Genomic DNA, 24,915 nt, shown 5'->3' with positions numbered 1-24,915 from the left:
TGAATCACGAACTCTAACTGAATACATAAAATGATCTCAAGGATCAAATATACAATATTGTTCGAATAATAATTAACAGTACAATAAAATGGGAAGACTCCAAGGGACTGCAACGACCAAGCAGTTCTACCTTGAATCCTTGCGATCAACACACTAACTCTGCTCGAGTCCAATATCTCCAGTACCTGGCTCTGCACAAAAATATGCAGAAGGGTAGTATGAGTACACCACAGTCGGTACCTAGTAAGTATCAAGACTAACCTAAGTGGAGTAGTGACGAGGTACAGTCAAGACACTCACTAGTCTAATAACCTATGCAATATAACATACAAAAATAATAGAAAACAAATAGCAGTGATAGCAACAATAATCAACTAGTGATATAAACAACAAGGCAGCAAGAACACCATAAATATTGCTCAAATGAATAATGAATATAAGTACAACCAATTAATCAAGTCCTTCAAAATATACATCTTTTATCTATAAGTTTTTCAAATAAAAATCTTTAGAATGTAATCCTTTCAACTAAATATATCTCGAATATACTTCCTTCAAATAAATATCTTACGAATATAATTCTTTCAAATAAATATCTTTCGAATATAATTCTTTCAAATAAATATCTTTCGAATATAATTCGTTCAAATAAAATCTTTCGAATATAATTCCTTTCAAGTAAAATCTTTCGAATATAATTCCTTTTAAGTAAAAGTCACCATGTGATACCTCATTTCATAATCATAAAAAATACGGGTCTCAGCCCACTTTCATATTTCTACGGCACCTCGTGCCCATATTTCTATCACAACCGCACGGACAACTTACGTGCCAATAATAAAATCATCATATTTTCCCGGCACCTCGTGCCCGTATTTCTTTCATAACCGCACGGACAACTCACGTGCCAATAATAAAATCATCATATTTTTCCGGCAATTCGTGCTCATATTTCATACCACATCTGCACGGATAGTTCACGTGCCAATAATATAAACCGCCCGGCAATAGCCACAGGCTCACAATTTAAACATGAATCGGACTATTATCAAGTTTACCGAAACAACAAGACAAGTTGCACAAGAGATAAAAATAAACACAAGAAAAATCACAACATCACATAAAAATCGCCAACACAATAATCCCACATCATCACGTACCATCCCTGATAATCGCCACCCTTATCTCTCCTATAGCCACCCGTATCACTCCATAATAATAGCCACCCTTATCCCTCCTCCCTGACAATATTAATAGTCACCCTTATCGCTCATATAGCCACCCTTATCTCTACTATAGCCACCCTTATCTCTACTATAGCCACCCTTATCTCTCCTTATACTAGCCTCCCTTATCTCTCCTCCCAGACAATACCCCAACACATATAACAACAGTGATATGCCACCCTTCTGTCTGCATATTATCAACAGTAAAACTCCACCATTATGTCCTCATAAGAATAACGCAAATCACCCAACAATTTATACGGAATATTATCACAACAACACAACACAATCAATTCTTATCACAAATTGCCCAATGGCTACAACCAATTCCAAAGATACAACAAAATCAATAAATTTCATAGGAAATAGCCCAAGGCTCGACACAACGTATATAAAACCTCAACAACAACAACAGAGATGGAAAAGTAACTCAGTATAGGACAACGCTTTCTTTAATCCAAATATTTGATAAATATATATTAATGCCTCATTTTAAACTTATTTAATTAATTATTTGTAGATAAGGAATCCATAATGAATTTTTTTCCAAGAAATGTCAACCCAACCAACCACGGCATTTCACATAAAAATCAAAGTGGCAATCACACCAAATTATCATATAAAAATAACCTCGGAAAGCAAGGAATGAGGCATGGCAAATAAAGGATTTAATAAGTTCTAATAATTTTTCAATTTAATACATAAGAGTGTCTACAAATTTTAACCGGTATAATTTACACATATAAACCAAGTACGTACTCGTCACCTCGCGTACATGGCTTTCAATCACACAATTTCCACATAAGACTCAATGCCTAAGGGGTAATTCCTCCACTCAAGGTTAGGCAAGATACTTAACTTTTTGAAGCTAGGTCGATATTCCAAAATAGTATTCTTGCTTGAATTGACCTCCGGACAGCTCAAATCTATCCAAATTAATCGTATAACTTTATTAAAATTCACCGAAAATAATTCCGGATAATATAACGTCGACTTAAAATTTCACATTAAAAAATCAACTGAAAGTCAACGCGGGACTCGCCTCTCGAAACCCGATAGAATTTTTACGAAATCTGAACACTCATTCCGATACGAGTTCAACTATACCAATTTTATCAAATACCGATAACAACTCGACCTCTAAATCTTAAATTTTTGTTTTTGGAAAGATTTTGCAAAATTCCCAATTTTTTCCATTTAAATCCGAATTAAATGATGAATATAGCCATGGATTTATGATATATAATCACTTTCGGACATAGGATACTTACCCAAGTTGAAGTCTTCAAGAAATCCTCAAAATCGCCGAAGAACCGTGCTCCAAAAATCCAAAACGAAATGAAGAAAATGACCATTTTTGGTCCTTAAGTTTCTTCCCAATAAAAACACTAATCTGGTCACTAAAAGTCCAATTGCCATCGCTAAAAGTGCCAAATCAGGTCGCAAAAGGTGCGCACTAGAATTGTTTATACCACCAATTTATTTTTCACTAAAAAGGCTCTAACTCCAACATACGAACTTAGAATTCGAGATTCTTGTTCTTATGAGTCACAAATAATAATACAAACCTAGTCGTTCAATCGAAACTCAATTTAGAGCTCATTTTCTCAATGTGATACCAACTTCACTCGTTAAACAATTAACTCATGTTTCGCGCTAAAAACCCAATCGCCACTTGATGAAATTAGACCAAACATTCCAGATAATTCCTATAATTCATTATCAAACTCCCGAAAGTCTCGAAATAGAATTTTGATCTCTAGAACTAAAAATGGACCTTTGAATCATTCCATACTTATGCTCAAATCAATGACAAAACACTAAACGCTTCAAAAAACCCATCCAAAACTCATCTGAGGCCCATGGGAACCCAACCAAGTATACTAACAAGTCCCAAAATACAACACAAACTTAGTCGAGGCTTCAAACCACGTCAAACAACGTTGAAATTACGAATCGCGCCTCGAATCGAATTATGAGTTTTCAAAACTTTCAACTTCTATAATTTGCGTCGAAACGTATCAAATCAATGCGGAATGCCTTCAAATTTTGCACACGAGTCATAAATGACATAATGGACATGTTTCAATTTTTGAAATCGAATTTCGACCCCGATATCAATAAAGTCAACTCCCGGTCAAACTTTCTAAAAATCTTTCATTTTTCAACTTTCGCCAAAATGTGTCGAATTGACCTACGGACTTTTGAATCCAATTCCGAACATACGTCTAAGTCCGAAATCACCATACGTAGCTAGTGGAATCTCCGAAATCACCATACGAAGTTATTGGAATCATCAAAATTCTATTCCGGAATAGTTTGCTTAAAAGTCAAAACTCCAATCAACTCTTTTCATTTAAGATTCAAAAGTAAGAATTGTTCTTTCATTTTAATTCCGAATCTTTCGAAAACCAAACTCGACCGCACGCGTACATTATAATACATATTACGAAACTGCTCGGTGGCTTAATTTGTTGAACGGGACACCAATTCACAAAACGACAAGTCGGGTCGTTACATTTTCTCTTTCTTTTCTTTATTCCTTTTTTATTTAAATAGGTCCCACCTCCTTTACCAATACCTCCACTATTTAAATCTTAATATTAGTAAAACTAACATTGATAAATAATCCAATAAACACAAAGTAATAATCTAATCCACAGCTGAAAATTCGTTCTCAAGTACATCACACGCTGAATAGCTTTAAGCATATGCACAAAGTCAAGAGCATCTAAGAGTTTGACTCTTAATGACCACAAAACTAGATTTATTGGCTCACTGCTGAAATGTCATCAACTGGATTACAAATAGTCGCGTGGTTTGTTGCTACTTGGATATGAATCTATAACCAGTAAGTCTATAGACCATCACCTAATGATTGTCGCAAGACTCATGCTATATAAAAAATAATGCCACATATATATAAAACACACAGCCATATGTAAGATGCAAAAATGTATAATATGTAAACATGCAATAAACTTGAGTCCGCTATGGTCAGTGACTCATGAGGGAGAATCCCTTACACATGCACCCGAGCAGTGAAGTGACATCATGCTCATCCCTGACTCCTGAGACATGGAACACCAAAATGCTCGATAAATAAATTCTGAGTCATATGTCACAACATGCCCACTGGTAGCGCAAGTCATGTATCATAACATGGTCAATAACTGAACTAACATATAAAATGTCTATGAATACTCGAACTACTCATGTATCACAACATACCTATAATTTATAACTTTATACAAATATATACAATATATGTATAATATTGTACTAGCATATACAATATGTGCACATTCACCGTCATATACCACCCAATTTATATCTCACTTCTCACGTATATGCTTGTCATCTCACAAACACAGTGACTCTCATATACGTAACATATACCTAATGCGCTTACCCTTGCAAAAAGAGTTAAAGAGGCCAAAATCATCACTTACCTCGACCTAAGATAATCTCACTGCTCCCAAATAGCTTTCCCGAATCTTATCACCTTCAAATGACCCAGATCCATGCAAAAGTATGTTAAACCAATCCATTAGACTCATTTTCCTAAATTTAAACTTTGGTCAAAATTAAAGTCAACCATTGGTCAACGGAATCAAATCCTCATATCAAATACATTTTCGGGTTATTCGTAATCTAATAAGACCAAATAGATGATTAGATTTTGAATGAGAGTTCAACTAGTAGTTCAATTGTTAAATTTTCTCAATTGTAGGTTTATGGTTTAAAATCATAGTTCATGAGAGAAACAAGAGAAACTTGTAACGACCCGATCGGTCGTTTTGTGTATTTGAGCCCCGTTTTCCCTTTTAAAGCTATCCGTATGTGTATTTGTGATTTTATAATTTGCGGGGATGGCTGATTTTGTTTCGAGGAAGTTTTAGAATGAGTTAGACCCTTTGGTTCTTGGTTTAGAAATTTAAGTTGGAAATATTGACCTAGGTTTGACTTTTGTGAAAACGATTCCGAAATGGTATTTTGATAGCTCCGATAGGTTCGTATTATGGTTTTGGACTTGGGCGTATGCCCGAAATTGAATTCGGAGGTCCCTCAGTTAATTTAACTTATTTTGCCGAAAGTTGGCAATTTGAAGGTTTAGAAATTCCTTAGGATTGACCGTAGGTTGATATCATGGCTATCGGGTTTGGAATTTGATTTTGGGACTTAGAATAGGTCCGTTTTTATATTGTGAACTTGTCTGCAAAATTTGGTGTTATTCCGAGTTGGTTTGAAAGGATTCAAACGCTTGGTTGTGATTCTAGAGATTCTTGAGTTTCCTTTTTAATTTCATGCATTTTGATGTCCGATTCGTGGTTCCGAATATTAGTTTGGAGTTTTGATCATGCGAGCGAGTTTGTATGATCTTTTTAGAGGTGTGTGGATGTTTGGTGTGGAGCCCCGAGTGCTCGGGTGAGTTTCAGATGTGTTTCGGATTGGTTTGAACTCATTTTTAGGTTGCTGGTGTGCTGGTGCTTCAGTTATCGCAATTGCGAGTACCAGCATCACAATTGCAAAGTAAGCAGGGAGGGCTCATCTATCGCATTGGCGATACCTTATTCGCAATTACGAAGAAAGGCTTGGGCTGCATAAGGTGGCATTTGCGAACATTTGGTCGCATTTGCGGAAGGGACAAACTTCGCAAATGTGAAATCAGTGTCGCATTTGCAATATTTCCCTAGGATGTCAGGCGCTGCATTTGCAGTTATTGTTCGTATTTGTGAGGGTTCACAATTGCGAACCCAGGGTCACAGTTGCGACTTCTGCACCTAAACAAAAAGTCTGAAAAAACGTGACTTAGTCTCATTTTCATATTTTTGAACCCTAGTCTCAGTAGGAGGCAATTTTGAGGAGGGATTTTACCATACAACTATTGGGTAAGTGATTTTGATTAATTTTCAATTATATTACATGATTATTTGTATTTAACCTCTAATCCATAAAATTTGAAGAGAAATTTTGGCTATGTTTTGAAAAAGTTAAAATTTGAGATTTGAGAGTCGAATTGGACTCGGATTTGAAAACAAAACACATATATGGACTCGTGAAATTACGGATAGTTGAGATCTACCCTTGGACTCAAGTTTTGATCGAGTGGGCCTGAGGTTGTTTACTTTTGAGAAATTATGTAAAGATCTTAGCTTTGTTAATCGAATTTAGTTTTTCTTGCATTATTTGATGATATTAAGTCATTTTTTGTTAGATTTGAGCCATGTAGAGGAGAATTTTAAGGAAAAAGCCATTTTTGAGTGTTGATGTGGCCTAGTTGAGGTAATTAAGTACCTTATTCGCAATTGCAAAGAAAGGCTGGGGCTGCGTAATATGGCATTTGCGACCATTTGGTCGCATTTGCGGAAGGGACAAACTTCGCAAATGCGAAATTAGTGTCGCATTTGCAACATTTCCCTGGACTGTCAGGTGTTGCATTTGCAGTTATTGTTCGTATTTGCGAGGGTTCACAATTGCGAACCCAGGGTCGCAATTGCGACTCCTGCACCTGAACAAAAGGGCTAGAAAAATAGCACTTAGTCTCATTTTCATATTTTTGAACCATAGGCTCGGTATGAGGCGATTTTGAGGAGGGATTTTACCATACAACTATTGGGTAAGTGATTTTGATCAATTTTCAATTATATTACATGATTATTTGTATTTAACCTCTAATCCATGGAATTGGAAGATAAATTTTGGCTATGTTTTGAAAAAGTTTAAATTTGAGATTTGAGAGTTGAATTGGACTCGGATTTGAAAATAAAACACATATATGGACTCGTGAAATTATTGATAATCGAGATCTACCCTTGGACTCGAGTTTTGACCTAGCGAGCATGAGGTTGACTTTTGTTGACTTTTGAGAAATTGTGTAAAGATCTTAGCTTTATTAATCGAATTTAGTTTCTCTTGCATTGTTTGATGATATTAAGTCATTTTTGTTAGATTTGAGCCACGCAGAGGCGAATTCTACGGAAAAAGCCATTTTTGAGTGTTGATGTGGCCTAGTTGAGGTAATTAAGTATCTTGCCTAACTTTGTGTTGGAGAACTACCCCTTAGGATTTGGGTTTAATTGTACTATTTAAATTATGTGGAAGACGTGTACATGAGTTGATGAGTATGTACACGGGCTTATATGTGAAATTAACCAGTTTAGACTCTTAGGTTACTTATAAGCATTTAATTGAAGTTGTTATTGTTTGTTCTATATTTTGTTGTCAACTTTATTCTTATATGCTTTAATTGCAATTGTTATTACATGTTCTATTTTTTTATTGTCGAGGTTATTCTTACATGCATTTAGTCGTAGTTGTTATTATATTCTATCTCTTTAATTTTTGAGTTATTCTCATGCATTTAGTCGTAGTTGATATTACATGCTATCTGTTTTATTGTTGAGCTTATGTTATGCATTTGGATTGAAGTTGACATTTAATGAAAATATTTTCATTGTTGAGTTTATTGAAGTTGTAGTTATTGAGAGCTATTAACATGTTTTAATTGAAGTTGTTGTTTATGGAATACCTTCCATTGTTGAGTTATTTTTCGTTTATTTTGTTGTTATTGAGATTCTTGTATACATTGTGGTTGAGCCGTGGGCTATGTGTTGTGGTGATATTGATATTCTTATTTGGCAATATTGTGGCATATGAGCACGTGTGGTATGAGTTGATTATTGTGTTGCAATGTGATGCGCATGCGGCGGTATAAGTGTGGTGATATTGATGCGCATGTGGCAAGATGAGGTGGGATTTATACGCGTGTTGCTAGTAAGGAAAATTACTATAAGCCACACAGGCGATATAAGAGGGATAAAGAGCGTGAATCTATTTCAGGAAATTATTTTTAAAAATAAATGCAAGGCTCACGCGGTGGTATAAGGAAGATTGTGATTGTGACCTTTGAAATGTGAACATGAGGTGCGATACCTCAGTGTGATTCTTGTTGTACATCCTATGTTGGAACGACTTGTTAATTTGAATGGTTAATGATTTTTCTTAATTTATTTCACTTGTAATTAGACTGTATTTATGCATTTGTTATTTTTATCATATGTTCACTCTTTGTTGTCGTTCTATTGCTTTTACTTCCGTTGTTAACCTTTTATTGATAATCTGCTTTGTTGCCGTGTATTGCTTTTACTTTCCGTTATTAGATCGTATTAATATTTTGTTCAGGTTTCTATGTCTAGTAGGTGTCTTGACCTGACCTCGTCACTACTCCACCGAGGTTAGACTCGATACTTACTAGGTACTACTGTGGTCTACTCATGCTACGCTTCTGCATATTTTGTGCAGATTCAGGTACTTTTGCCCGTGTCAGACGCTAGTGAGTTGATTTAGACGCTTTAGAGACTTCAAGATATACCTGCTTGACGCTTGCAGGCCTCAGAGTCACCTTCTGCTATTGTCATTACTACTGTTTATCTTCATATCAAAATAATATTGTATTTAGAGATTCCTAGTGTACTTCCTTAGAGCTTATGACTATGTACCACTGGTTTTGGGATTGTATGTTTTTGGTTCTGCTTTGATTTTATTATGGTATTTATCAGTTTAAATTAGTATCTTAGTCGTTATTCCTGCTTAATTCTCATCATGTGTTAGGTGTAACAAGTCTTATAGATTAGGTGTCATCACGATTCCTAAGGTGAGATTTTGGGGTCGAAACAAAACTAGTATTGAGAGAGTGATTGAAGATGAGAATAGAGAACTGATTTTTTACTTTCTTAGTCCATATGCAATGTAGTAGTAACAATGTAGCCAGGGCTCTTGTAGTCAAATATGGAGTAAGCTAATGTATTCTTCATGTAGATACACTATTTCTAGGGGAGCTGTACGCGCTGATAGTTATGAACATGCTGAGAGAAAGATCTAACAACACTTTGAAGCCCAAGTCAGTAACTGTACCTAACCCAAGCAACTTTTCATATATTTTATTACTTTAGGGAAGCTAGCCAGGCGGTTGATTGTCTTGCCAAACCTAGCCTCCGCTCTTGAAGAAGTTTCCTTCTTTCATGCATTTCAGATGCTTCCTATAGATGATAAAGGACATTTTTAACTAGACAAATGGCATATAAGTATATAAAAGGACCATATATAACAAAACTATTTTTTTTTGTAGTTACTTATACATAGTAATAGAATAAAAATAGTATAAGGTAACTATATATATTTATATATTGGGATCTCTCTTATACACGAGACATCTCTAAGTCATACTTTTTATTTTTGTTCAGGTTAAGAATCTTAATAGATTTGGTATCGTATCTAAGAGGTCATGATATTTGGCTAACAATACATATAATATGACAATAATTGACTTTTTAGTGTAATAATAGTAATAATTAGAGTGCATTGTGAAGTTTTGAGCTTAATTGTATTATTTACTTGTATAGCAATGATTGGAAGAAGAGTGGAGAAAATATAAAGCAATGGAGCAATCAGTGCACCGCACTAGCCATAGCACCCAATTTCAGTGCTATACCCAGTGCCGGACATCCACTGTAGCACTCAATTTTATGCTATCCCCAATGGCCAACATCCATTATAGCACCCAAATCTAGTGTTACCGTCCGTGCGGCGCACCCATTATCCCGCGGAAGCTAACTTTTTCTCGATTTGCTTGGACTTGATTAAACTCGTCTAGAAATTTTTCTACATATATAAATAATCCTTAAACTCAGGTTTTTAGAGGGAGTTCGACCTAGGTGAAGGAGAAATGTTGTCAGAACAATTTGGGAGCAAAATATTATTGAGTTTTTCTCCCTTTCTCTTAATATTTGTAGTTTTATACTTTTAAATGTTAATTTGATTATTAGCATAACTATGATGTTCTAGTTCCTTATTTTCTTGTAACGACTCAATCGATCGTTTTGTGTTATTACACCATGTTACCCCTTTTGATGTTTCATACATATGTGTTTATGATTTTATGACTTGCGGGGTTGGTTAGTATTCCGGGAAGCTTTAGGGTAGATTTGGACCCTTTGACTCTTGACTTAGAAGTTTAAATTAGAAATATTGACCAAACTTTGACTTTTGTGAAAATAACCTAGGAGCTGTATTTTGATGGTTTCGATAGCTTCATATAGTGATTTCAGACTTGGGCGTATGCCCAAAATTGATTTTGGAAGTCCGTAGGTTGATTTGTGTTGATTTCCCGAAATTTAGCGATTTGAAGTCGAAAGTTTGACTGTAGGTTGACTTTTAGCTATCGAGCTCGGGATTTAATTTTGGGACTTGCAATAGGTCTTTATGGTATTTAGAACTTGTCTGCAAAATTTGGTGTCGTTTGGAGTTGATTTGATAGGATTCAGACGTTTAGTTGTAATTTTAGAAATTCTTGAACTTTACTTAGAAATTCATGCGTTTTAGTATTCAATTCGTAGTTTTAGATGTTATTTTTGTGCTTTGATCGCGCGAACGTGTTTGTATGATATTTTTAAACTTTTGTGGATATTTGATTTGGAGTCCCGAGGGCTCGGATGAGTTTCGAACATATATCAGAATGGTTTTGAACTGAAAAATGAACTGTTGGTGTGTTTGTGCTCAGTTATCGCAATTGCGAGCACCAGCCTCGCAATTTCGAAGGTGACAGTAGGGGGGCACACGTTGCAATTGCAACTTCCCCTTTGCATTTGCGAAGTCAACAGGATTTTTGCTTGGTTCGCAATTGCGAACAAATGTTCGCTTTTGCGATGATGGCCTGTTCGCAATTGCAAAGCCTTTTCTCGCGATTGCGATGATGCATGAGGTTGTCAGGGTTCGCAAATGCGAGGCCTGATCCGCAATTACGAGGGTTCGCATGTGTCGCAAATGCGACATCTGCAGCTGGTAAAAGGGCTGGGAGATGGGATTTTTGAAAATATTCTCTCATTTTTGAACCCTAGACTCGGTAGAAGGCGATTTGGAGAAGGGATTTTTACCTACAAACTTCGGGTAAGTGATTCTAATCTTATTTCTAATCATATTCCATCAATATATCTTATTTTTTAAAATCAAAATCATGTGAATCAAAGTGAAAATTTGTGAAACTTTGTCAAGTTTTTGAAAAATAAGAAATTGAGTTTCGAGAGTCGATTTGGATTCAAATTTTGAAACTAATCACATATATGAACTCGTGGGGTCATGGGCAGTCGGAATCTACTATTGGACTCAGGTTTTGACCAGGCGAGCCCCAGTTTGACTTTTGTTGACTTTTTGGGAAAAGTGTAATGATCTTAACTTTATCTATTGTAATTGATTTCTCTAGCATTGTTTGATGATATTAAGTCAATTTTACTTAGATTTGAGCCGTGTGGAGGGAAAATTTAGGGGAAAAGCTATTTTTGAGGGTTGAATTGGCTTAGTTAAGGTAAGTATCTTACCTAACTTTGTTTGGGGAACTAACCCTTAGGATTGGTATTGATTGATTCATTTGTGCTATGTGAAAGTGGTGTACGCAAGGTGACGAGTGGGTATACGGGTTGTATGTGGTATTTGACCGGTTTAGGCTATTTAGACTACTTCTATGCTTTAATTGAAATGCCATATCATGTTCTAAATTCTCATAGTCAATCTATTCTTATTTGTATTAGTATATCCTTGAATGCCTTAATCGATTTGTTTAACACTTGTTCTACATCCTACTTGATAACTTGCTCCCATGCTTTAGTTGAACTTGTTGCTTCTTTATTTGATACATGTCATCTCTTCCATTGTTGGTTATCATTACTTGAAGTCATTGTATGTGTTATCTTTTTCATTGTTAATTATCATTATTTGAAGTCATTGTTACTAGTTATCTCTTTCATTGCTATTATTCTCATTTGAAGTCATGTTATTCCTTCCATAGTGAGTTAATTGTATATGGTTCGTAGTTACACGCTATCTTTCTCATTGTTGAGTTATTGGTGTTAAAGTTGTGAAAGCCGTATCATTTTGAAGCAAAGTTGATAATTGTTGAGACATCTTTCTTGTTAAGAATTTCACATTTATTGTTATTGTTGATATTCTTGTACACATTGTAGCGGAGCCATGGGTAATTGTTGTGGAAACATTGATATTGTTGATTGTTGGTAAGTCGTGATATACGGGTACTTGTGCGAGTTATTATTGTGATGTGTTATTGACGCGCATGCGGCGGTATAAGGCTTGTGGTTAATATTCATGCGGTGGTATAAGGTAGGACTTATGTGTATGTTGCTTGTATGGGAACTACGTGAAGACATGCGGCATCATAAGGTGGGCTAAAGTGCATATAGCTATTTCGAGAAAACTGTTTTCAAAACATATTTCAAATGTAAGGCCCACGTGGTGGTATAAGGAAATATTGTGATTAAGATTGTGAATTGTGAGTACGAGACGGTACCTCGGTTGTGATTCTTGATATCAATACACGAGGAGGTACCTCGGTGGTGATTATTATTATACACGAGGTGGTACCTTGTTTTGATTCTTGTTGTTTTATTCTTCCTTGTTTTGTCAGTTATTGTCCGTATATGATCATTGTAGTTCTCTTTAATTGATTTATTTATGTTATTCCCGTGCTTACAAATTGCGGTGTTAGTCCATGCTATTATCTTGTTTTATATCAGTACTCATACTACGCTCTGCATATCTTTTTGTGCAGATCCAGGTATGTCTGCCCGTGCCGGACGCTAGAGTTGATTTGAGTAGCTGCCTTTGGGGACTTCAAGGTATACCTGCTCTACGTCCGCAGGCCTCAGAGTCACCTCTCCTATCTTTACTTCCTGTTGTATTTTCTTTCAGACAGTGATGTAGTAGATATTCTAGTTTTTATTCTATAGAACTTATGACTCAGTTCCACCGGTCTTGGGGAGTGTAATGTTGTTGATCCTGTTTTCGAAAGTTTATATCAGTTATTCAGCCTTCTTTTAGTAGTTTGTTAATTATTCCATCAAGTAATTATTAAATGTTAGGCTTACCTAGTCGTAGAGACTAGGTGCCATCACAATATCCTACAGAAGAAAATTTGGGGTCGTGACAAGTTGGTACGAGTCATAAGCAGGTTTAGTAGAGTCTTGCGGATCGATCCAGAGACGTCTGTACTTATCTTTGAGAGGCTACGAAACTGTTAGGAAAACTTCACTTCCTTGATTCCTTATCGTGTGAATTTGTTGACTTCGAATTTTGAATTTTTGTCTTTCTATTGTCTCACAGATGGTGAGGACACGCACTGCTGGATTCGACGATCATACACCCGCACCCCCTGCTAGAGCCGCGAGAGGTCGGGGCCGGGGCAGAGGCTATGTAGGGGTATGTGGTGCAGCTAGAACACCTGCCTGAGCTGTGATAAAGGAGCAACCAGTAGCTCCAGTTAGGGAGCAGGCACCCGAGGGGCTTGTTCCCACCCCTGCACTTCAGGAGACCCTCACATTGTTCTTGAGCATATTTGGCACTCTAGCTCAGGCAGGGTTGATCCCACTTGCACCAACCACATCTCAGGCTGGGGAAGGAGCTCAGACTCCCGCAGCCCGTACCCCAAAGTAATAGGTCCATGTTGATCAGGTCCCAGAGGTTATACCGGTACAGCCATATGTTCCAGTTCAGCGCGCGGTTAGGGCAACAACATCTGAGGAGGAGCAGCTTAGACTTGAGAGATTCAAGAAGTATCACCCCCTACTTTTAATGGTTTGTCTTCAAAGGATGCACATGGTTTTCTAAAGGGGTGACACTGTATTATCCGCACCATGGGTATTATGGATACGAATGGGGTTGCTTTTAATACATTTCAGTTGTCGGGAGCAGCGTATCAGTGGTGGCGGGTGTACGAGAAGGGTAGCCCAGCCGATGCAACTTCACTCACATAGACTCGGTTCTTAGAGTTGTTCTTGAGAGAGTTTGTTCCTCAGACCCTTAGGGATGCATGGGGCGTGGAGTTTGAGCAGCTGTGCCAGGGTACTATGATAGTGTCGGAGTATGCTGTCTGATTCAGTGATTTGTCCAGGCATGCACCTGCCTTAGTTTCTACAATTAGAAAGCGAGTTCGTCGATTTATCGAAGGGCTCAACTATGGTATTAGATTTAGTATGGCCTGAGATTTGGAGACAGATACCCCATATCAGAAGGTGGTAGAGATTGCACGGAGGTTGGAGGGTATGCGGGGCCGTGAGATAGAGGACAGGGAGGACAAGAGGCCTCGAGATACTAGAGGATTTACTAGTGGCCATGCTACAGCTACACCCTGTCATGGTAGAGTCTATGTGAGTTGTCCAGTTCATTCAGCACTTCTAGCTTCTAGTGGTGCTCCGGTTATTCCGAAATCTTAGGTTGCACTCTTTGCTCAACCATTTTCTAGTGCACCTCCTGCATGGGGTGCCTTCAGCGGTCTGTCCAGCCGACCAGGACCGAGCCAGTCCCAGTAGCCACGCCCACCGAGAGCTTGCTTTGAGTGTGGTGATACCCGTCATATGGTTAGAGACTTCCCCAGACTCAGGAAGGGTGCACCTCCACAGACTACTCAGGCTCCATGGATTCAATCAGGTCCACAGACTTCTCAGGCCATGATTGCTGCCCCAGTTGTCGCTCCACCCGCAAAGTTAGCAAGGGATGGGGGACGGTCGGGTAGAGGTTGCCCTAGAAGGGATGGTCAGGCCAGATTCTATGACTTTCCGAGTAGGACAGAGGTAGTTGCTTCAGACTCAGTCATTACAGATATGGTTCTGGTTTTCCATAGAGATGCATCAGTCTTATTTGATTCGGAATGCACTTATTCGTATGTGTCATCTTACTTTGCTCCGTATTTATATATATATATATTTATATATCGTGATTCTTTGAGTTCTCCTATTTATGTGTCCATACATGTGGGAGATTCTATTGTTGTAAACTATGTGTATCGATTTTGTTTGGTTATTATTGGTGGTTTTGAGACCAGAGTTGATCTATTGTTGCTTAGTATGGTAGACTTTGATGTTATCTTGGGTATGGACTGGTTGTCGCCTTATCATGTTATTCTAGATTGTTACGTCAAGACTGTGACGCTGGCTATGCCAGGTTTACCACGGTTAGAGTGGAGTGGTGTATTGAATTATGTTCCTAGCAGGGTTGTTTCATTTCTAAAGGCTCAGCGGATGGTTGAGAAGGGGTGTGATGCTTATCTAGCCTTTGTGAGAGATGTCAGTATTGATACTCCTACCCTTGAGTCAGTTCCGGTAGTGAGAGACTTCCCAGATGTATTGCCAGCGGATCTTCCGGGCATTCCGCCCGATAGGGATATCAATTTCGGTATTGACTTGTTGCCGGGCACTCAGCCCATTTATATTCCACCATATCGTATGGCCCTAGCGGAGTTGAAGGAGTTAAAGGAGCAGTTTCAAGAGTTGCTTGATAAGGGTTTCCTTCAGCTTAGTGTGTCTCCTTGGGGTGCTTCGGTCTTGTTTGTGAGCAAGAAGGATGGTTCTATATGCATGTGTATTGATTATCGGTAGTTGAACAAGGTTACAATGAAGAATAGGTATCCATTGTCGTGCATTGATGAATTGTTTGATCAGCTACAGGGTGCCAGAGTGTTCTCAAAGATTGATTTGTAGTCAAGTTATCCTCAACTGAAGATTCAGGATCTGGATATTTCAAATATTACCTTTAGGACTCGGTATGATCACTACGAGTTCCTTGTGATGTCATTTGGGCTGCCCAACGCCCTAGCAGCATTTATGCACTTGATGAACACTTTATTCCAGCTTTATCTTGATTCATTCATCGTTATGTTTATTGACGACATCCTGGTGTTCTCCCGCAGCTGGGAAGATCATGAGCAGCACTTGAGGATCTTGCTCAAGACCTTGAGAGAGAAGAAGTTGTATGCAAAATTCTCAAAGTGTGAATTCTGCTTTGAATAGGTGGCGTTTTTGGGTCATGTGGTGTCGAGTGAGAGGATCAAGGTAGATCCGAAGAAGATTGATGCAGTGCAGAGTTGGCCCAGACCTTTTTCAGCTACTGAGATCCGGAGTTCTCTTGGTTTGGTTGGGTATTATCATCGTTTCGTAGAGAGTTTCTCATCTATAGCTGCACTTATAATCAGATTGACCCAGAAGGGTGGTCCTTTCAGATGGTCCGAGCAGTGTGAGGCGAGCTTTCAAAAGCTCAAGACTGCTTTGACTACAGCCTAATTTTTGTGTTGCCTACAAGCTCAGGATCTTATACTGTATATTGTAATGTGTCACGTGTTGGTCTTAGCACGGTGTTGATACAAGACGGTAGGGTGATTGCCTACGCATCTCGACAGTTAAAGACTCATGAGAAGAATTATCCGGTCCATGACTTGGAATTGGCAGCTATTATTCATGCATTGAAGATCTGGCGGCATTATTTGTACGGTGTCTCTTATGAGGTCTTTACCGACTATCGGAGTCTACAACAACTGTTCAATTAGAAGGATCTTAACTTGTGGAAGTGGAGATAGTTAGAGTTTCTCAAGGACTATGATATCACCATTCTATATCATCCCGGAAAGACCAATGTGGTGGCCGATGCCTTGAGTCGAAAGGCGGGAATTTTGGGTAGTTTAGCATATCTACCGGCAGCGGAGAGGCCGTTAGCATTGGATGTTCAGGCCTTAGCCAACAAGTTTATTAGATTGGATGTTTCGGAGCCCAGTCGAGTTCTTGCTTTCGTGGTTTCTCGGTCTTCTCTATATGATCGTATCAGAGAGCGTTAGAATGATAACCCCCATTTGCTTATCCTCAAGGACACAGTTCAGCATGGCAAAGCCAAGGAGGTTACTATTAGAGATGGCAGTGTGTTGCGGATGCAGGGACGGTTATGTGTGCCCAATGTGGACGGGTTGCATAAGTTGATTTTTCAGAAGGCCCATAGTTTTCGGTACCCCATTCATCCGGGTGCTGCTAAGATGTTTTGGGATTTGAGGTAGCACTATTGGTGGAGGAGAAGGAAGAAAGACATAGTGGAGTATGTAGCTTGGTGCCTAAATTGTCTGCAGGTGAAGTATGAGCATCAACGACCAGGTAGTTTACTTCAGCGACTTGAGATTTCCGAGTGGAACTAGGAGCGTGTCATCATGGATTTCATTGTTGGGCTCCCACAGACTCAGAAGAAATTTGACACGGTATGGGTGATTGTGGACAGGTTGACCAAGTCAGCTTATTTCATTCCGGTAGTGACTACCTATTATTCAGAGCAACTGGCTCAGATTTATATCTGCGTGATTGTCCGACTTCATGGTGTGCCGGTATCCATCATCTCTGAACGGGGTACACAGTTCACATCGTGTTTCTAGAGAGCTGTACAACGTGAGCTAGGCACACAGGTTGAGTTGAGTACAACATTTCACCCCCAGACCGACGGACAGTCCGAGTGCACCATTCAGATATTAGAGGATATGCTTCGTGCCTGTGTTATGGATTTTGGGGGTTCTTGGGATCAGTTCTTGTTTCTTGCAGAGTTTGCCTACAATAATAACTACCAATCGAGTATTCAGATGGATCCTTACGAGGCCCTATATGGGAGATGATGTCGTTCTCCAGTTAGGTGGTTTGAGCCGAGAGAGGCTAAGTTATTAGGCACAGATCTGGTTTGAGATGCCTTGGAGAAGGTCAAGATGATCTAGGATCGGCTTCGTACAGCCCAATCTAGACAGAAGAGTTATGCGAATTGGAAGGTTCACGATGTTGCACTCATGGTTAGAGAGCGAATCTTGCTTCGGATTTCACCCATGAAGGGTGTGATGAGGTTCGGGAAGAAGCGCAAGTTGAGCCCTAGGTATATCGAACCTTTTGAGATCCTTGAAAGGATTGGTGATGTGGCTTACAAGCTTGCATTGCCACCTAGTTTATCTGCGGGTTATCGGGTGTTCCATGTATCTATGCTAAAGAAGTATTATGGTGATCTGTCTCATGTTCTAGACTTCAGCACAGTCTAATTGGACGAGGATTTCACTTATATTGAGGAGCCGGTGGCTATCTTGGACCGACAAGACTAACAGTTAAGATCAAAGAGCATTGCTTCAGTAAAGGTTCAATGGAGAGGTCATCTGGTCGAGAAGGCGACCTGGGAGACCGAGCACGATATGCGAAGTCATTATCCTCATCTATTCACCACTTCAGGTATGTCCTTATGCACGTTCGAGGACGAACGTTTGTTTTAAGAGAGGGAGAATATAACACCCGATCGGTCATTTTGTGTAATTGCACCATGTTATCCCTTTTTATTCTTCACATATGTGTATTTATATTTTTTGACTTATGGGGTTAGTTAGTTTCATTCCGGAAAGCTTTCGGATTAATTTGGACCCTTTAATTCTTGACTTAAAAGTTTAAATTAGAAATATTGACCAACTTTGATTTTTGTCAAAACAACCCCGGAACTGTGTGTTGATGGCTCCGATAGCTTCAAATAGTGATTTCGGGCTTGGGCATATGCCCGGAATTGATTTGAAAAGTCCGTAGGTTGATTTGTATTGATTTACCGAAATTTAGAGATTTGAAGTTGATAAGTTTGACTGTAGGTTGACTTTTAGCTATAGAGCTCGAAATTTAATTTTGGGAATTGGAATAGGTCCATTATGAAATTTAGAACTTGTGTGCAAAATTTGGTGTTGTTTGGAGTTGATTTGATAGGATTCGGACGTTTAGTTGTAATTTTAGAAACTCTTGAACTTTACTTTGAAATTCATGCGTTTTAATGTTCAATTCGTAGTTTTAGATGTTATTTTTGTGTTTTGATCGCACGAGCGAGTTCGTATGATGTTTTTAGACTTGTGTGGATGTTTGGTTTTGAATCCTGAGGGCTCAGATGAGTTTAGTACATCTATCGAAATGGTTTTGAACTGAAAAATGAACTACTGGTGTGTTGGTGCTCAGTAATCACAATTGCGAGCACCGGCCTCGCAACTTTGAAGGTGACGGTAGGGGGGAAAATGTCGCAATTGCGACTTCCCCTTCGCATTTGCGAAGTCAGCAGGATTTTTGCTTGGTTCGCAAATGCGAACAAATGTTCGCTTTTGTGATGATGGCCAGTTCGCAATTGCGAAGCCTTTTCTCGCAATTGCGATGATGCATGAGGCTGTCAGGGTTCGCAAATGTGAGCCCAAAGTGTTTGCAAATGCGAACCCTGTGTCGCAAATGCGACAGCTGCAGCTGGTAAAATTGTTGGGAGACAGGATTTTTGAAAACATTCTCTCATATTTCAAATCATTTTCCAGCAACATATCTTAGATTTTAATATTAAAATCATGTGAATAAATGTGAAAATTTGTGAAATTTTGTGAAGTTTTTGAAAAATAAGAAATTGAGTCTTGAGAGTCGATTTGGACTCGGATTTTGAAACTAATCACATATATTAACTCGTGGGGTCATGGGTAGTCGGAATATACCATTGGACCCGGGTTTTGACCGGGCAAGCCTCGGGTTGATTTTTATTGACTTTTTGGGAAAAGTATAAAGATCTTAACTATATCTATTGTAATTGATTTTCCTATCATTGTTTGATGATATTAAGTAAATTTTAGTTTGACTTGAGCCGTGTGAAGGTAAATTTTAGAGGAAAAACTATTTTCGAGGGTTGCATTGGCCTAGTTGAGGTAAGTATCTTGCCTAACTTTGCGTGGGAGAACTACCCCTTAGGATTGGTATTGTTTGATTCATTTGTGCTATGTGAAAGCCGTGTACGCAAGGTGACTAGTGGATACACGGGTTATATGTGGTATTTGACCGGTTTAGGCTACTTAGACTACTTTCATGCTTTAATTGAAATTCCATATCATGTTCTAAATTCCCATAGTCAATCTATTCTTATTTGTATTAGTCTATCCTTACATGCCTTAATCGATTTGTTTAACACTTATTCTATATCGTACTTGATAAATTGTTCCCATGCTTTAGTTGAACTTGTCGATTCTTTATTTGATATATGCAATCTCTTCTATTGTTGATTATCATTACTTGAAGTTATTGTATGTGTTATCTCTTTCATTATTAATTATCATTATTTGAAGTCATTGTTACTAGTTACCTCTTTCATTACAATTATTCTCATTTGCAGTCATGTTATTCTTTCCATTGTGAGTTAATTGTATGTAGTTCGTAGTTACATGTTATCTTTCTCATTGTTGAGTTATTGGTGTTGAAGTTGTGAAAGTCGTATCATTTTGAAGCAATGTTGATAATTGTTGAGACTTCTTTCTTGTTAAGAATTTTACATTCATTGTTATTGTTGATATTCTTGTACACGTTGTGGCGGAGCCATGGGCTATTGTTGTGAAAACATTGATATTGTTGATTGTTGGCAAGTTGTGATATATGGGCACTTGTGGTACGAATTGTTATTGTGATGTGTTATTGTCGCACATGCGGCGGTATAAGGTGGGACTTATGTGCGTGTTGCTTGTAGGGGAACTATGTGAATCCATGCGGCGTCATAAGGTGGGCTAAAGTGCGTGTATCTATTTCGAAAAAACTGTTTTCAAAGCCTATGCTTTTTGCGTGAGTTTGGCTCTGTAACTGAGCTATCACTACTTGTTGGGCTTGTAGCATTTCGAAGATCATACGTAGGCTGGCCCCGATTTCCCCCACGTTTTGGGTGTCTGGGGCTACGGATCGAGTACCACCTTGAATGCTTCTTTCCAGTTCGGAACGTTGATTCACCTCCAAAGCTATTTGTGAATTGACATCCAATGGTATTTCGACTCGAGTTTCGGGTATTTCGATTCGAGCCTCGGTGCTATCGTTAATTGGCCTTCCGGCTCCGGGTGCCAAGTTGTTGGTTTCACCTTGAAGGCTTGCTTCGTGGTCGATAGGTGAAGCCATTGCTGATTTGAAGTTACAAACTGGCGTGCACTTTAAATTTATATCAAACGATCACTGTTACCTTTAGCCCCACGGTGGTCGCTAAAATGTTTACCAGAAAAATCGGGTAACGTTAGATTTTGTATGGTTCTAAGGATATGCAATACAATTCGATATAAATCGTGTAGAGAAATAGAAATATGTATATTCTTGACTATGAAAATGCAAATAGTGGGTAATAAGAATGAATGAAATAAAGTAAAGCAAACATAAAGTGATATCTTTCAATCTGAGAAGTGATTTTTTGTCTCTACCATTAGCTTACAAGGATTTTCTCTTTTATAGAATAGGGTCATTACAAAAAATAATAAAATAAAACATATAGTGGAAGGCCCATGATGACTTGTCTCTTCCTTGATTCCCGCCAAGATTCTCTCTCTTGGTGCGGTTGCAACGGCTCTTGTCTGTGAGCTCGATACTAGCTCGAACTCGTTACTGGGTCGGGCCCTTCGGTCTTGGCTCGAGTTCAACCTTCGAGATGGGCGTCGCGCATTTCCATCCTCGAAGTAGTACCTTGCGGATCGATTCGATCACGGGCTCGATAGGGTTATCGAGCCGACTCCTCGAGCGACCTTCGGGCTCGAGGCTCATTAGTACCGACTTCGGAGCTCGCTCCCAAAATCTCATTCCGACTTTTTAACACTCTAACTCGATCGAACGTAGGAAGGCCGAAATCTATTTCGACCGTATACAAAGGATACCGTAGAAAAATACTTCCTGCATTCCTCAAACAGATGCATTTTGTGAGCAAGTTGATATCTAAGTTGCTTGGACTCGGGTGCGGGTATATGATACGGGTGCGGATCTAGAGGTTAGATCCTTCATGATCAAAATTATAAGATTCTGGGATACGGATTCAGGCACGAGTGCAGGGATTCGGTTAAAAATAATTCAAATATCTAAAAATAGAGTTATAAAAGTATATCTAAATTATGAGACATTATGTGAAAAACTTATAATGTATTCCGAGAAGGATAAAATATTAATCTAAGAGGGAAAGGAGATAAAAGGAAAATGAGTGACATAAAAGTTTCTGTATACAAGGTATTCTATTTTCTTTAATTTCATCCTAACTTTTGTTTTGATTTCAGAAGTCATTATATCCGTCGAAATTTCTCTGTCGATTTTTCTAAAAGTACCCAAAATCAGTTGACCATATCTAGTACGAATTCCATACCTACACCATACACATATCATGTCGATACGAGTATGCCATCGAAAGTGAAGAGTCCGAGCAACTTAGATTGATATTATTGAAACATCTTATCTTACCCCCTTTAGCCCAAACGTACGTTGTATTGATCAAGTAACTCCAATAATTTTGCAGGTTGTGGATTGTAGGTTGCCGCTGGATAGCTTGAATAAGTTAGACTTGTCTCATATAATTAGAGGTGGTTTTTAGAATTGAATTTTATGGTTTCTGGATTCTAAGATAAAAGATCTCAAGTGCTAGTTATATTTAGTGAATTTTTAACACATATGCAGGATTTGGCCAAAGTTACTAGATTCTATTGAACCCGTCTATTTAAGGGGTCTTTACACAAATAGCCATTAGATTCATTTTTTGATTTTTCTAATCAGTATACATAAATAATACATGATTATACACATATTGTACATACATCATACATCCAAAGTTTATTTTTTGATATAGATAAAGCACATATATTATTTGTGTAATATATCTCTTATAGCCAAAAGAGAAAGGCTCCAATAATTTTCAATAACATAAAAGAATTCCTAATCAAATGTCTTTGTTTAGGTAACCCATCTATGCATGGATTATTGGTCGTAAAAATTTGATGGACAATATTTCGATACTATCTTTTCGGGAAGAAGCTGGCTATCGCAGCCCCTTGCTTTTCAAATTTATATTTTATCGACTCTTCAAAATTTCCGCTAAATACAATTCAATTGATCTCTTTTCTCTAGTTACAAACTGCTGTCCAACTAAACCTATTTCCGCTACGAAATGGACATCAATATGTGCCATGTTGGCCAGGTGACCATGGATTTTGAAAATGCTTTTTCAGAAAATTGGTTTTCCTCTATAAAGATTTCTTGAGAAAAAAAAATGCAAATATATGTGTAATACTTAACTTATAATGAGAGGTCAAATTTTAGCAAAAATAAAACACTAAGTGTTTACACACATTTTAACAAATATATGTACTATCTCCGTTTCAGTTTATGTGAATCTATTTTCTTTTTGGTCCGTTCCAAAAAGAATGACCCCTTTCTAAATTTGAAAATAATTTTGCTTAAGCTTACAATTCTACCCTTAATGAGAAGCTTTTATAACCACATAAATACTCTGGGCCCTTTTTGAATTGTTTAAGACCACAAATTCCAAAAGTCTTATTTTTTCTTAAACTTCATGCCCAGTCAAACAGGTTCACATAAATTAGAACGGAGGGAGTAATAACTAAGAGAAATTGTAAATTATCGTTTATTTATTTCTGAAACGTCCCACTTAATAAATTCACCCACTAATTGGAGCAATAAGAGTAGTTTTGTAAAAGAGTGACTTCAATTTTTTTTATGTATTGCATATATTACAACATTTTCAATTTATCAAAAAACGACAAATAATATAGACAGAAGATACTAACAAATTCCTACCTCTAACCTCTATAAACCAGTGTAGCAAAGTATATTTAATAATTCTGAGGAAATTCTAAAGAAAAAGAAAAAGATGGATGGGAATATAAACTGTTCTCTTGTGATTAGGTTGTCTCACAGCTTTCATTAAGTTTCCGTACCCTTGGAAATGTAACAAAAACGATTGAATATGATATGTTTCGCATAAACTGGAAAGAGGGGAATAAAACGGCGTTCAAAATTGTACACACACACACATACACACATATATATATATATATATATATACTCCGTTTTAATTTAGATGATGTAGTTTGACTTGGAACAAAGTTTAAGGGGAAAAAAAGAAGAATAGTTTCGAAATATGTGGTCCTAAAAGCTTAAGGGGCAAAAGCTTTGTATGGTCATGACATTTGTGTGACTATAAAAGTTTCACATTAAGGATAAAGTAGGTAAAATAAAAAGTTTAAAATAAAATTATTTCCAAATATAGAAATCTATAATCTATTTGCAATGGACTAAAAAGGAAAGTGTATCATTTAAAATATATGAATAACAAGACCTCAAAATCTTCCCCAAAATTTGTAGGATTCATGAGCGTGGAAATGCCAATTTAACATACAATATAGCTACAAGATCCTCTGTTAGAAATGAGAAATCCTTTGAACTAAGGATCAATTCGTTCCGAGAGACTCTTGGAAAAGTAACAGATTTTACTTAATTCGTTGTTCTTTTATTCCTTTCCAAGCAGAGACACTTAGCAGAGTAAAGATGGTCAGATCCAAAATAACGTAGTATAGTTCTTTTATCGGTAGTAATATTCAACAACAAACGAAAACGAAAAACTAACAGCAAGAGCCACTACTACAAGCAACAAATATACTCATAAAAATGATGAAATCGAAGATGGATGTGTTTCTAAGTAGCATGTTAAAGACCACAAAATCACACAAGCGTTTCGACATGTCTCGGACCGAATCATGCAAGAAGAAACCCTATTCGACACCATTTCTTAAAGGAGAACTCAAACAAGATAACAATGGAGGATTAAATTATAATGCATACCAAGAATCAGAAGAGTAGTCAAAGAGCTTCCCTTTGTGAGAGAAAATAATCAAAGCCACCTCTGCATCACAAAGCACTGAGATTTCATGAGCTTTCTTCACTAAACCACCTTTCCTCTTTGAAAATGTCACTTGCCTATTTACCTTATTCTCTATACGCCTCAGTTCCACTTTTCCTATTCCCATCTTTCCTTTTCCCCAATTCTCAAC

General features: G+C 37.8%; 1 long non-coding RNA gene across 1 annotated transcript; it reads right to left on the bottom strand.

Moving 5' to 3' along the window:
• On the bottom strand, positions 1-24,915 carry LOC138910623 (uncharacterized). The gene is made up of 2 exons (XR_011415754.1): positions 24,707-24,915; positions 1-191 (listed from the first exon to the last, which is right to left on the bottom strand). It is a non-coding gene; the product is annotated as an uncharacterized lncRNA (long non-coding RNA).

This window comes from Nicotiana tomentosiformis, chromosome 4 (assembly GCF_000390325.3).
Source record: "Nicotiana tomentosiformis chromosome 4, ASM39032v3, whole genome shotgun sequence".
Taxonomy (NCBI): Eukaryota; Viridiplantae; Streptophyta; class Magnoliopsida; order Solanales; family Solanaceae; genus Nicotiana; species Nicotiana tomentosiformis.
This window is presented reverse-complemented; position numbering and strand designations above follow the sequence as displayed.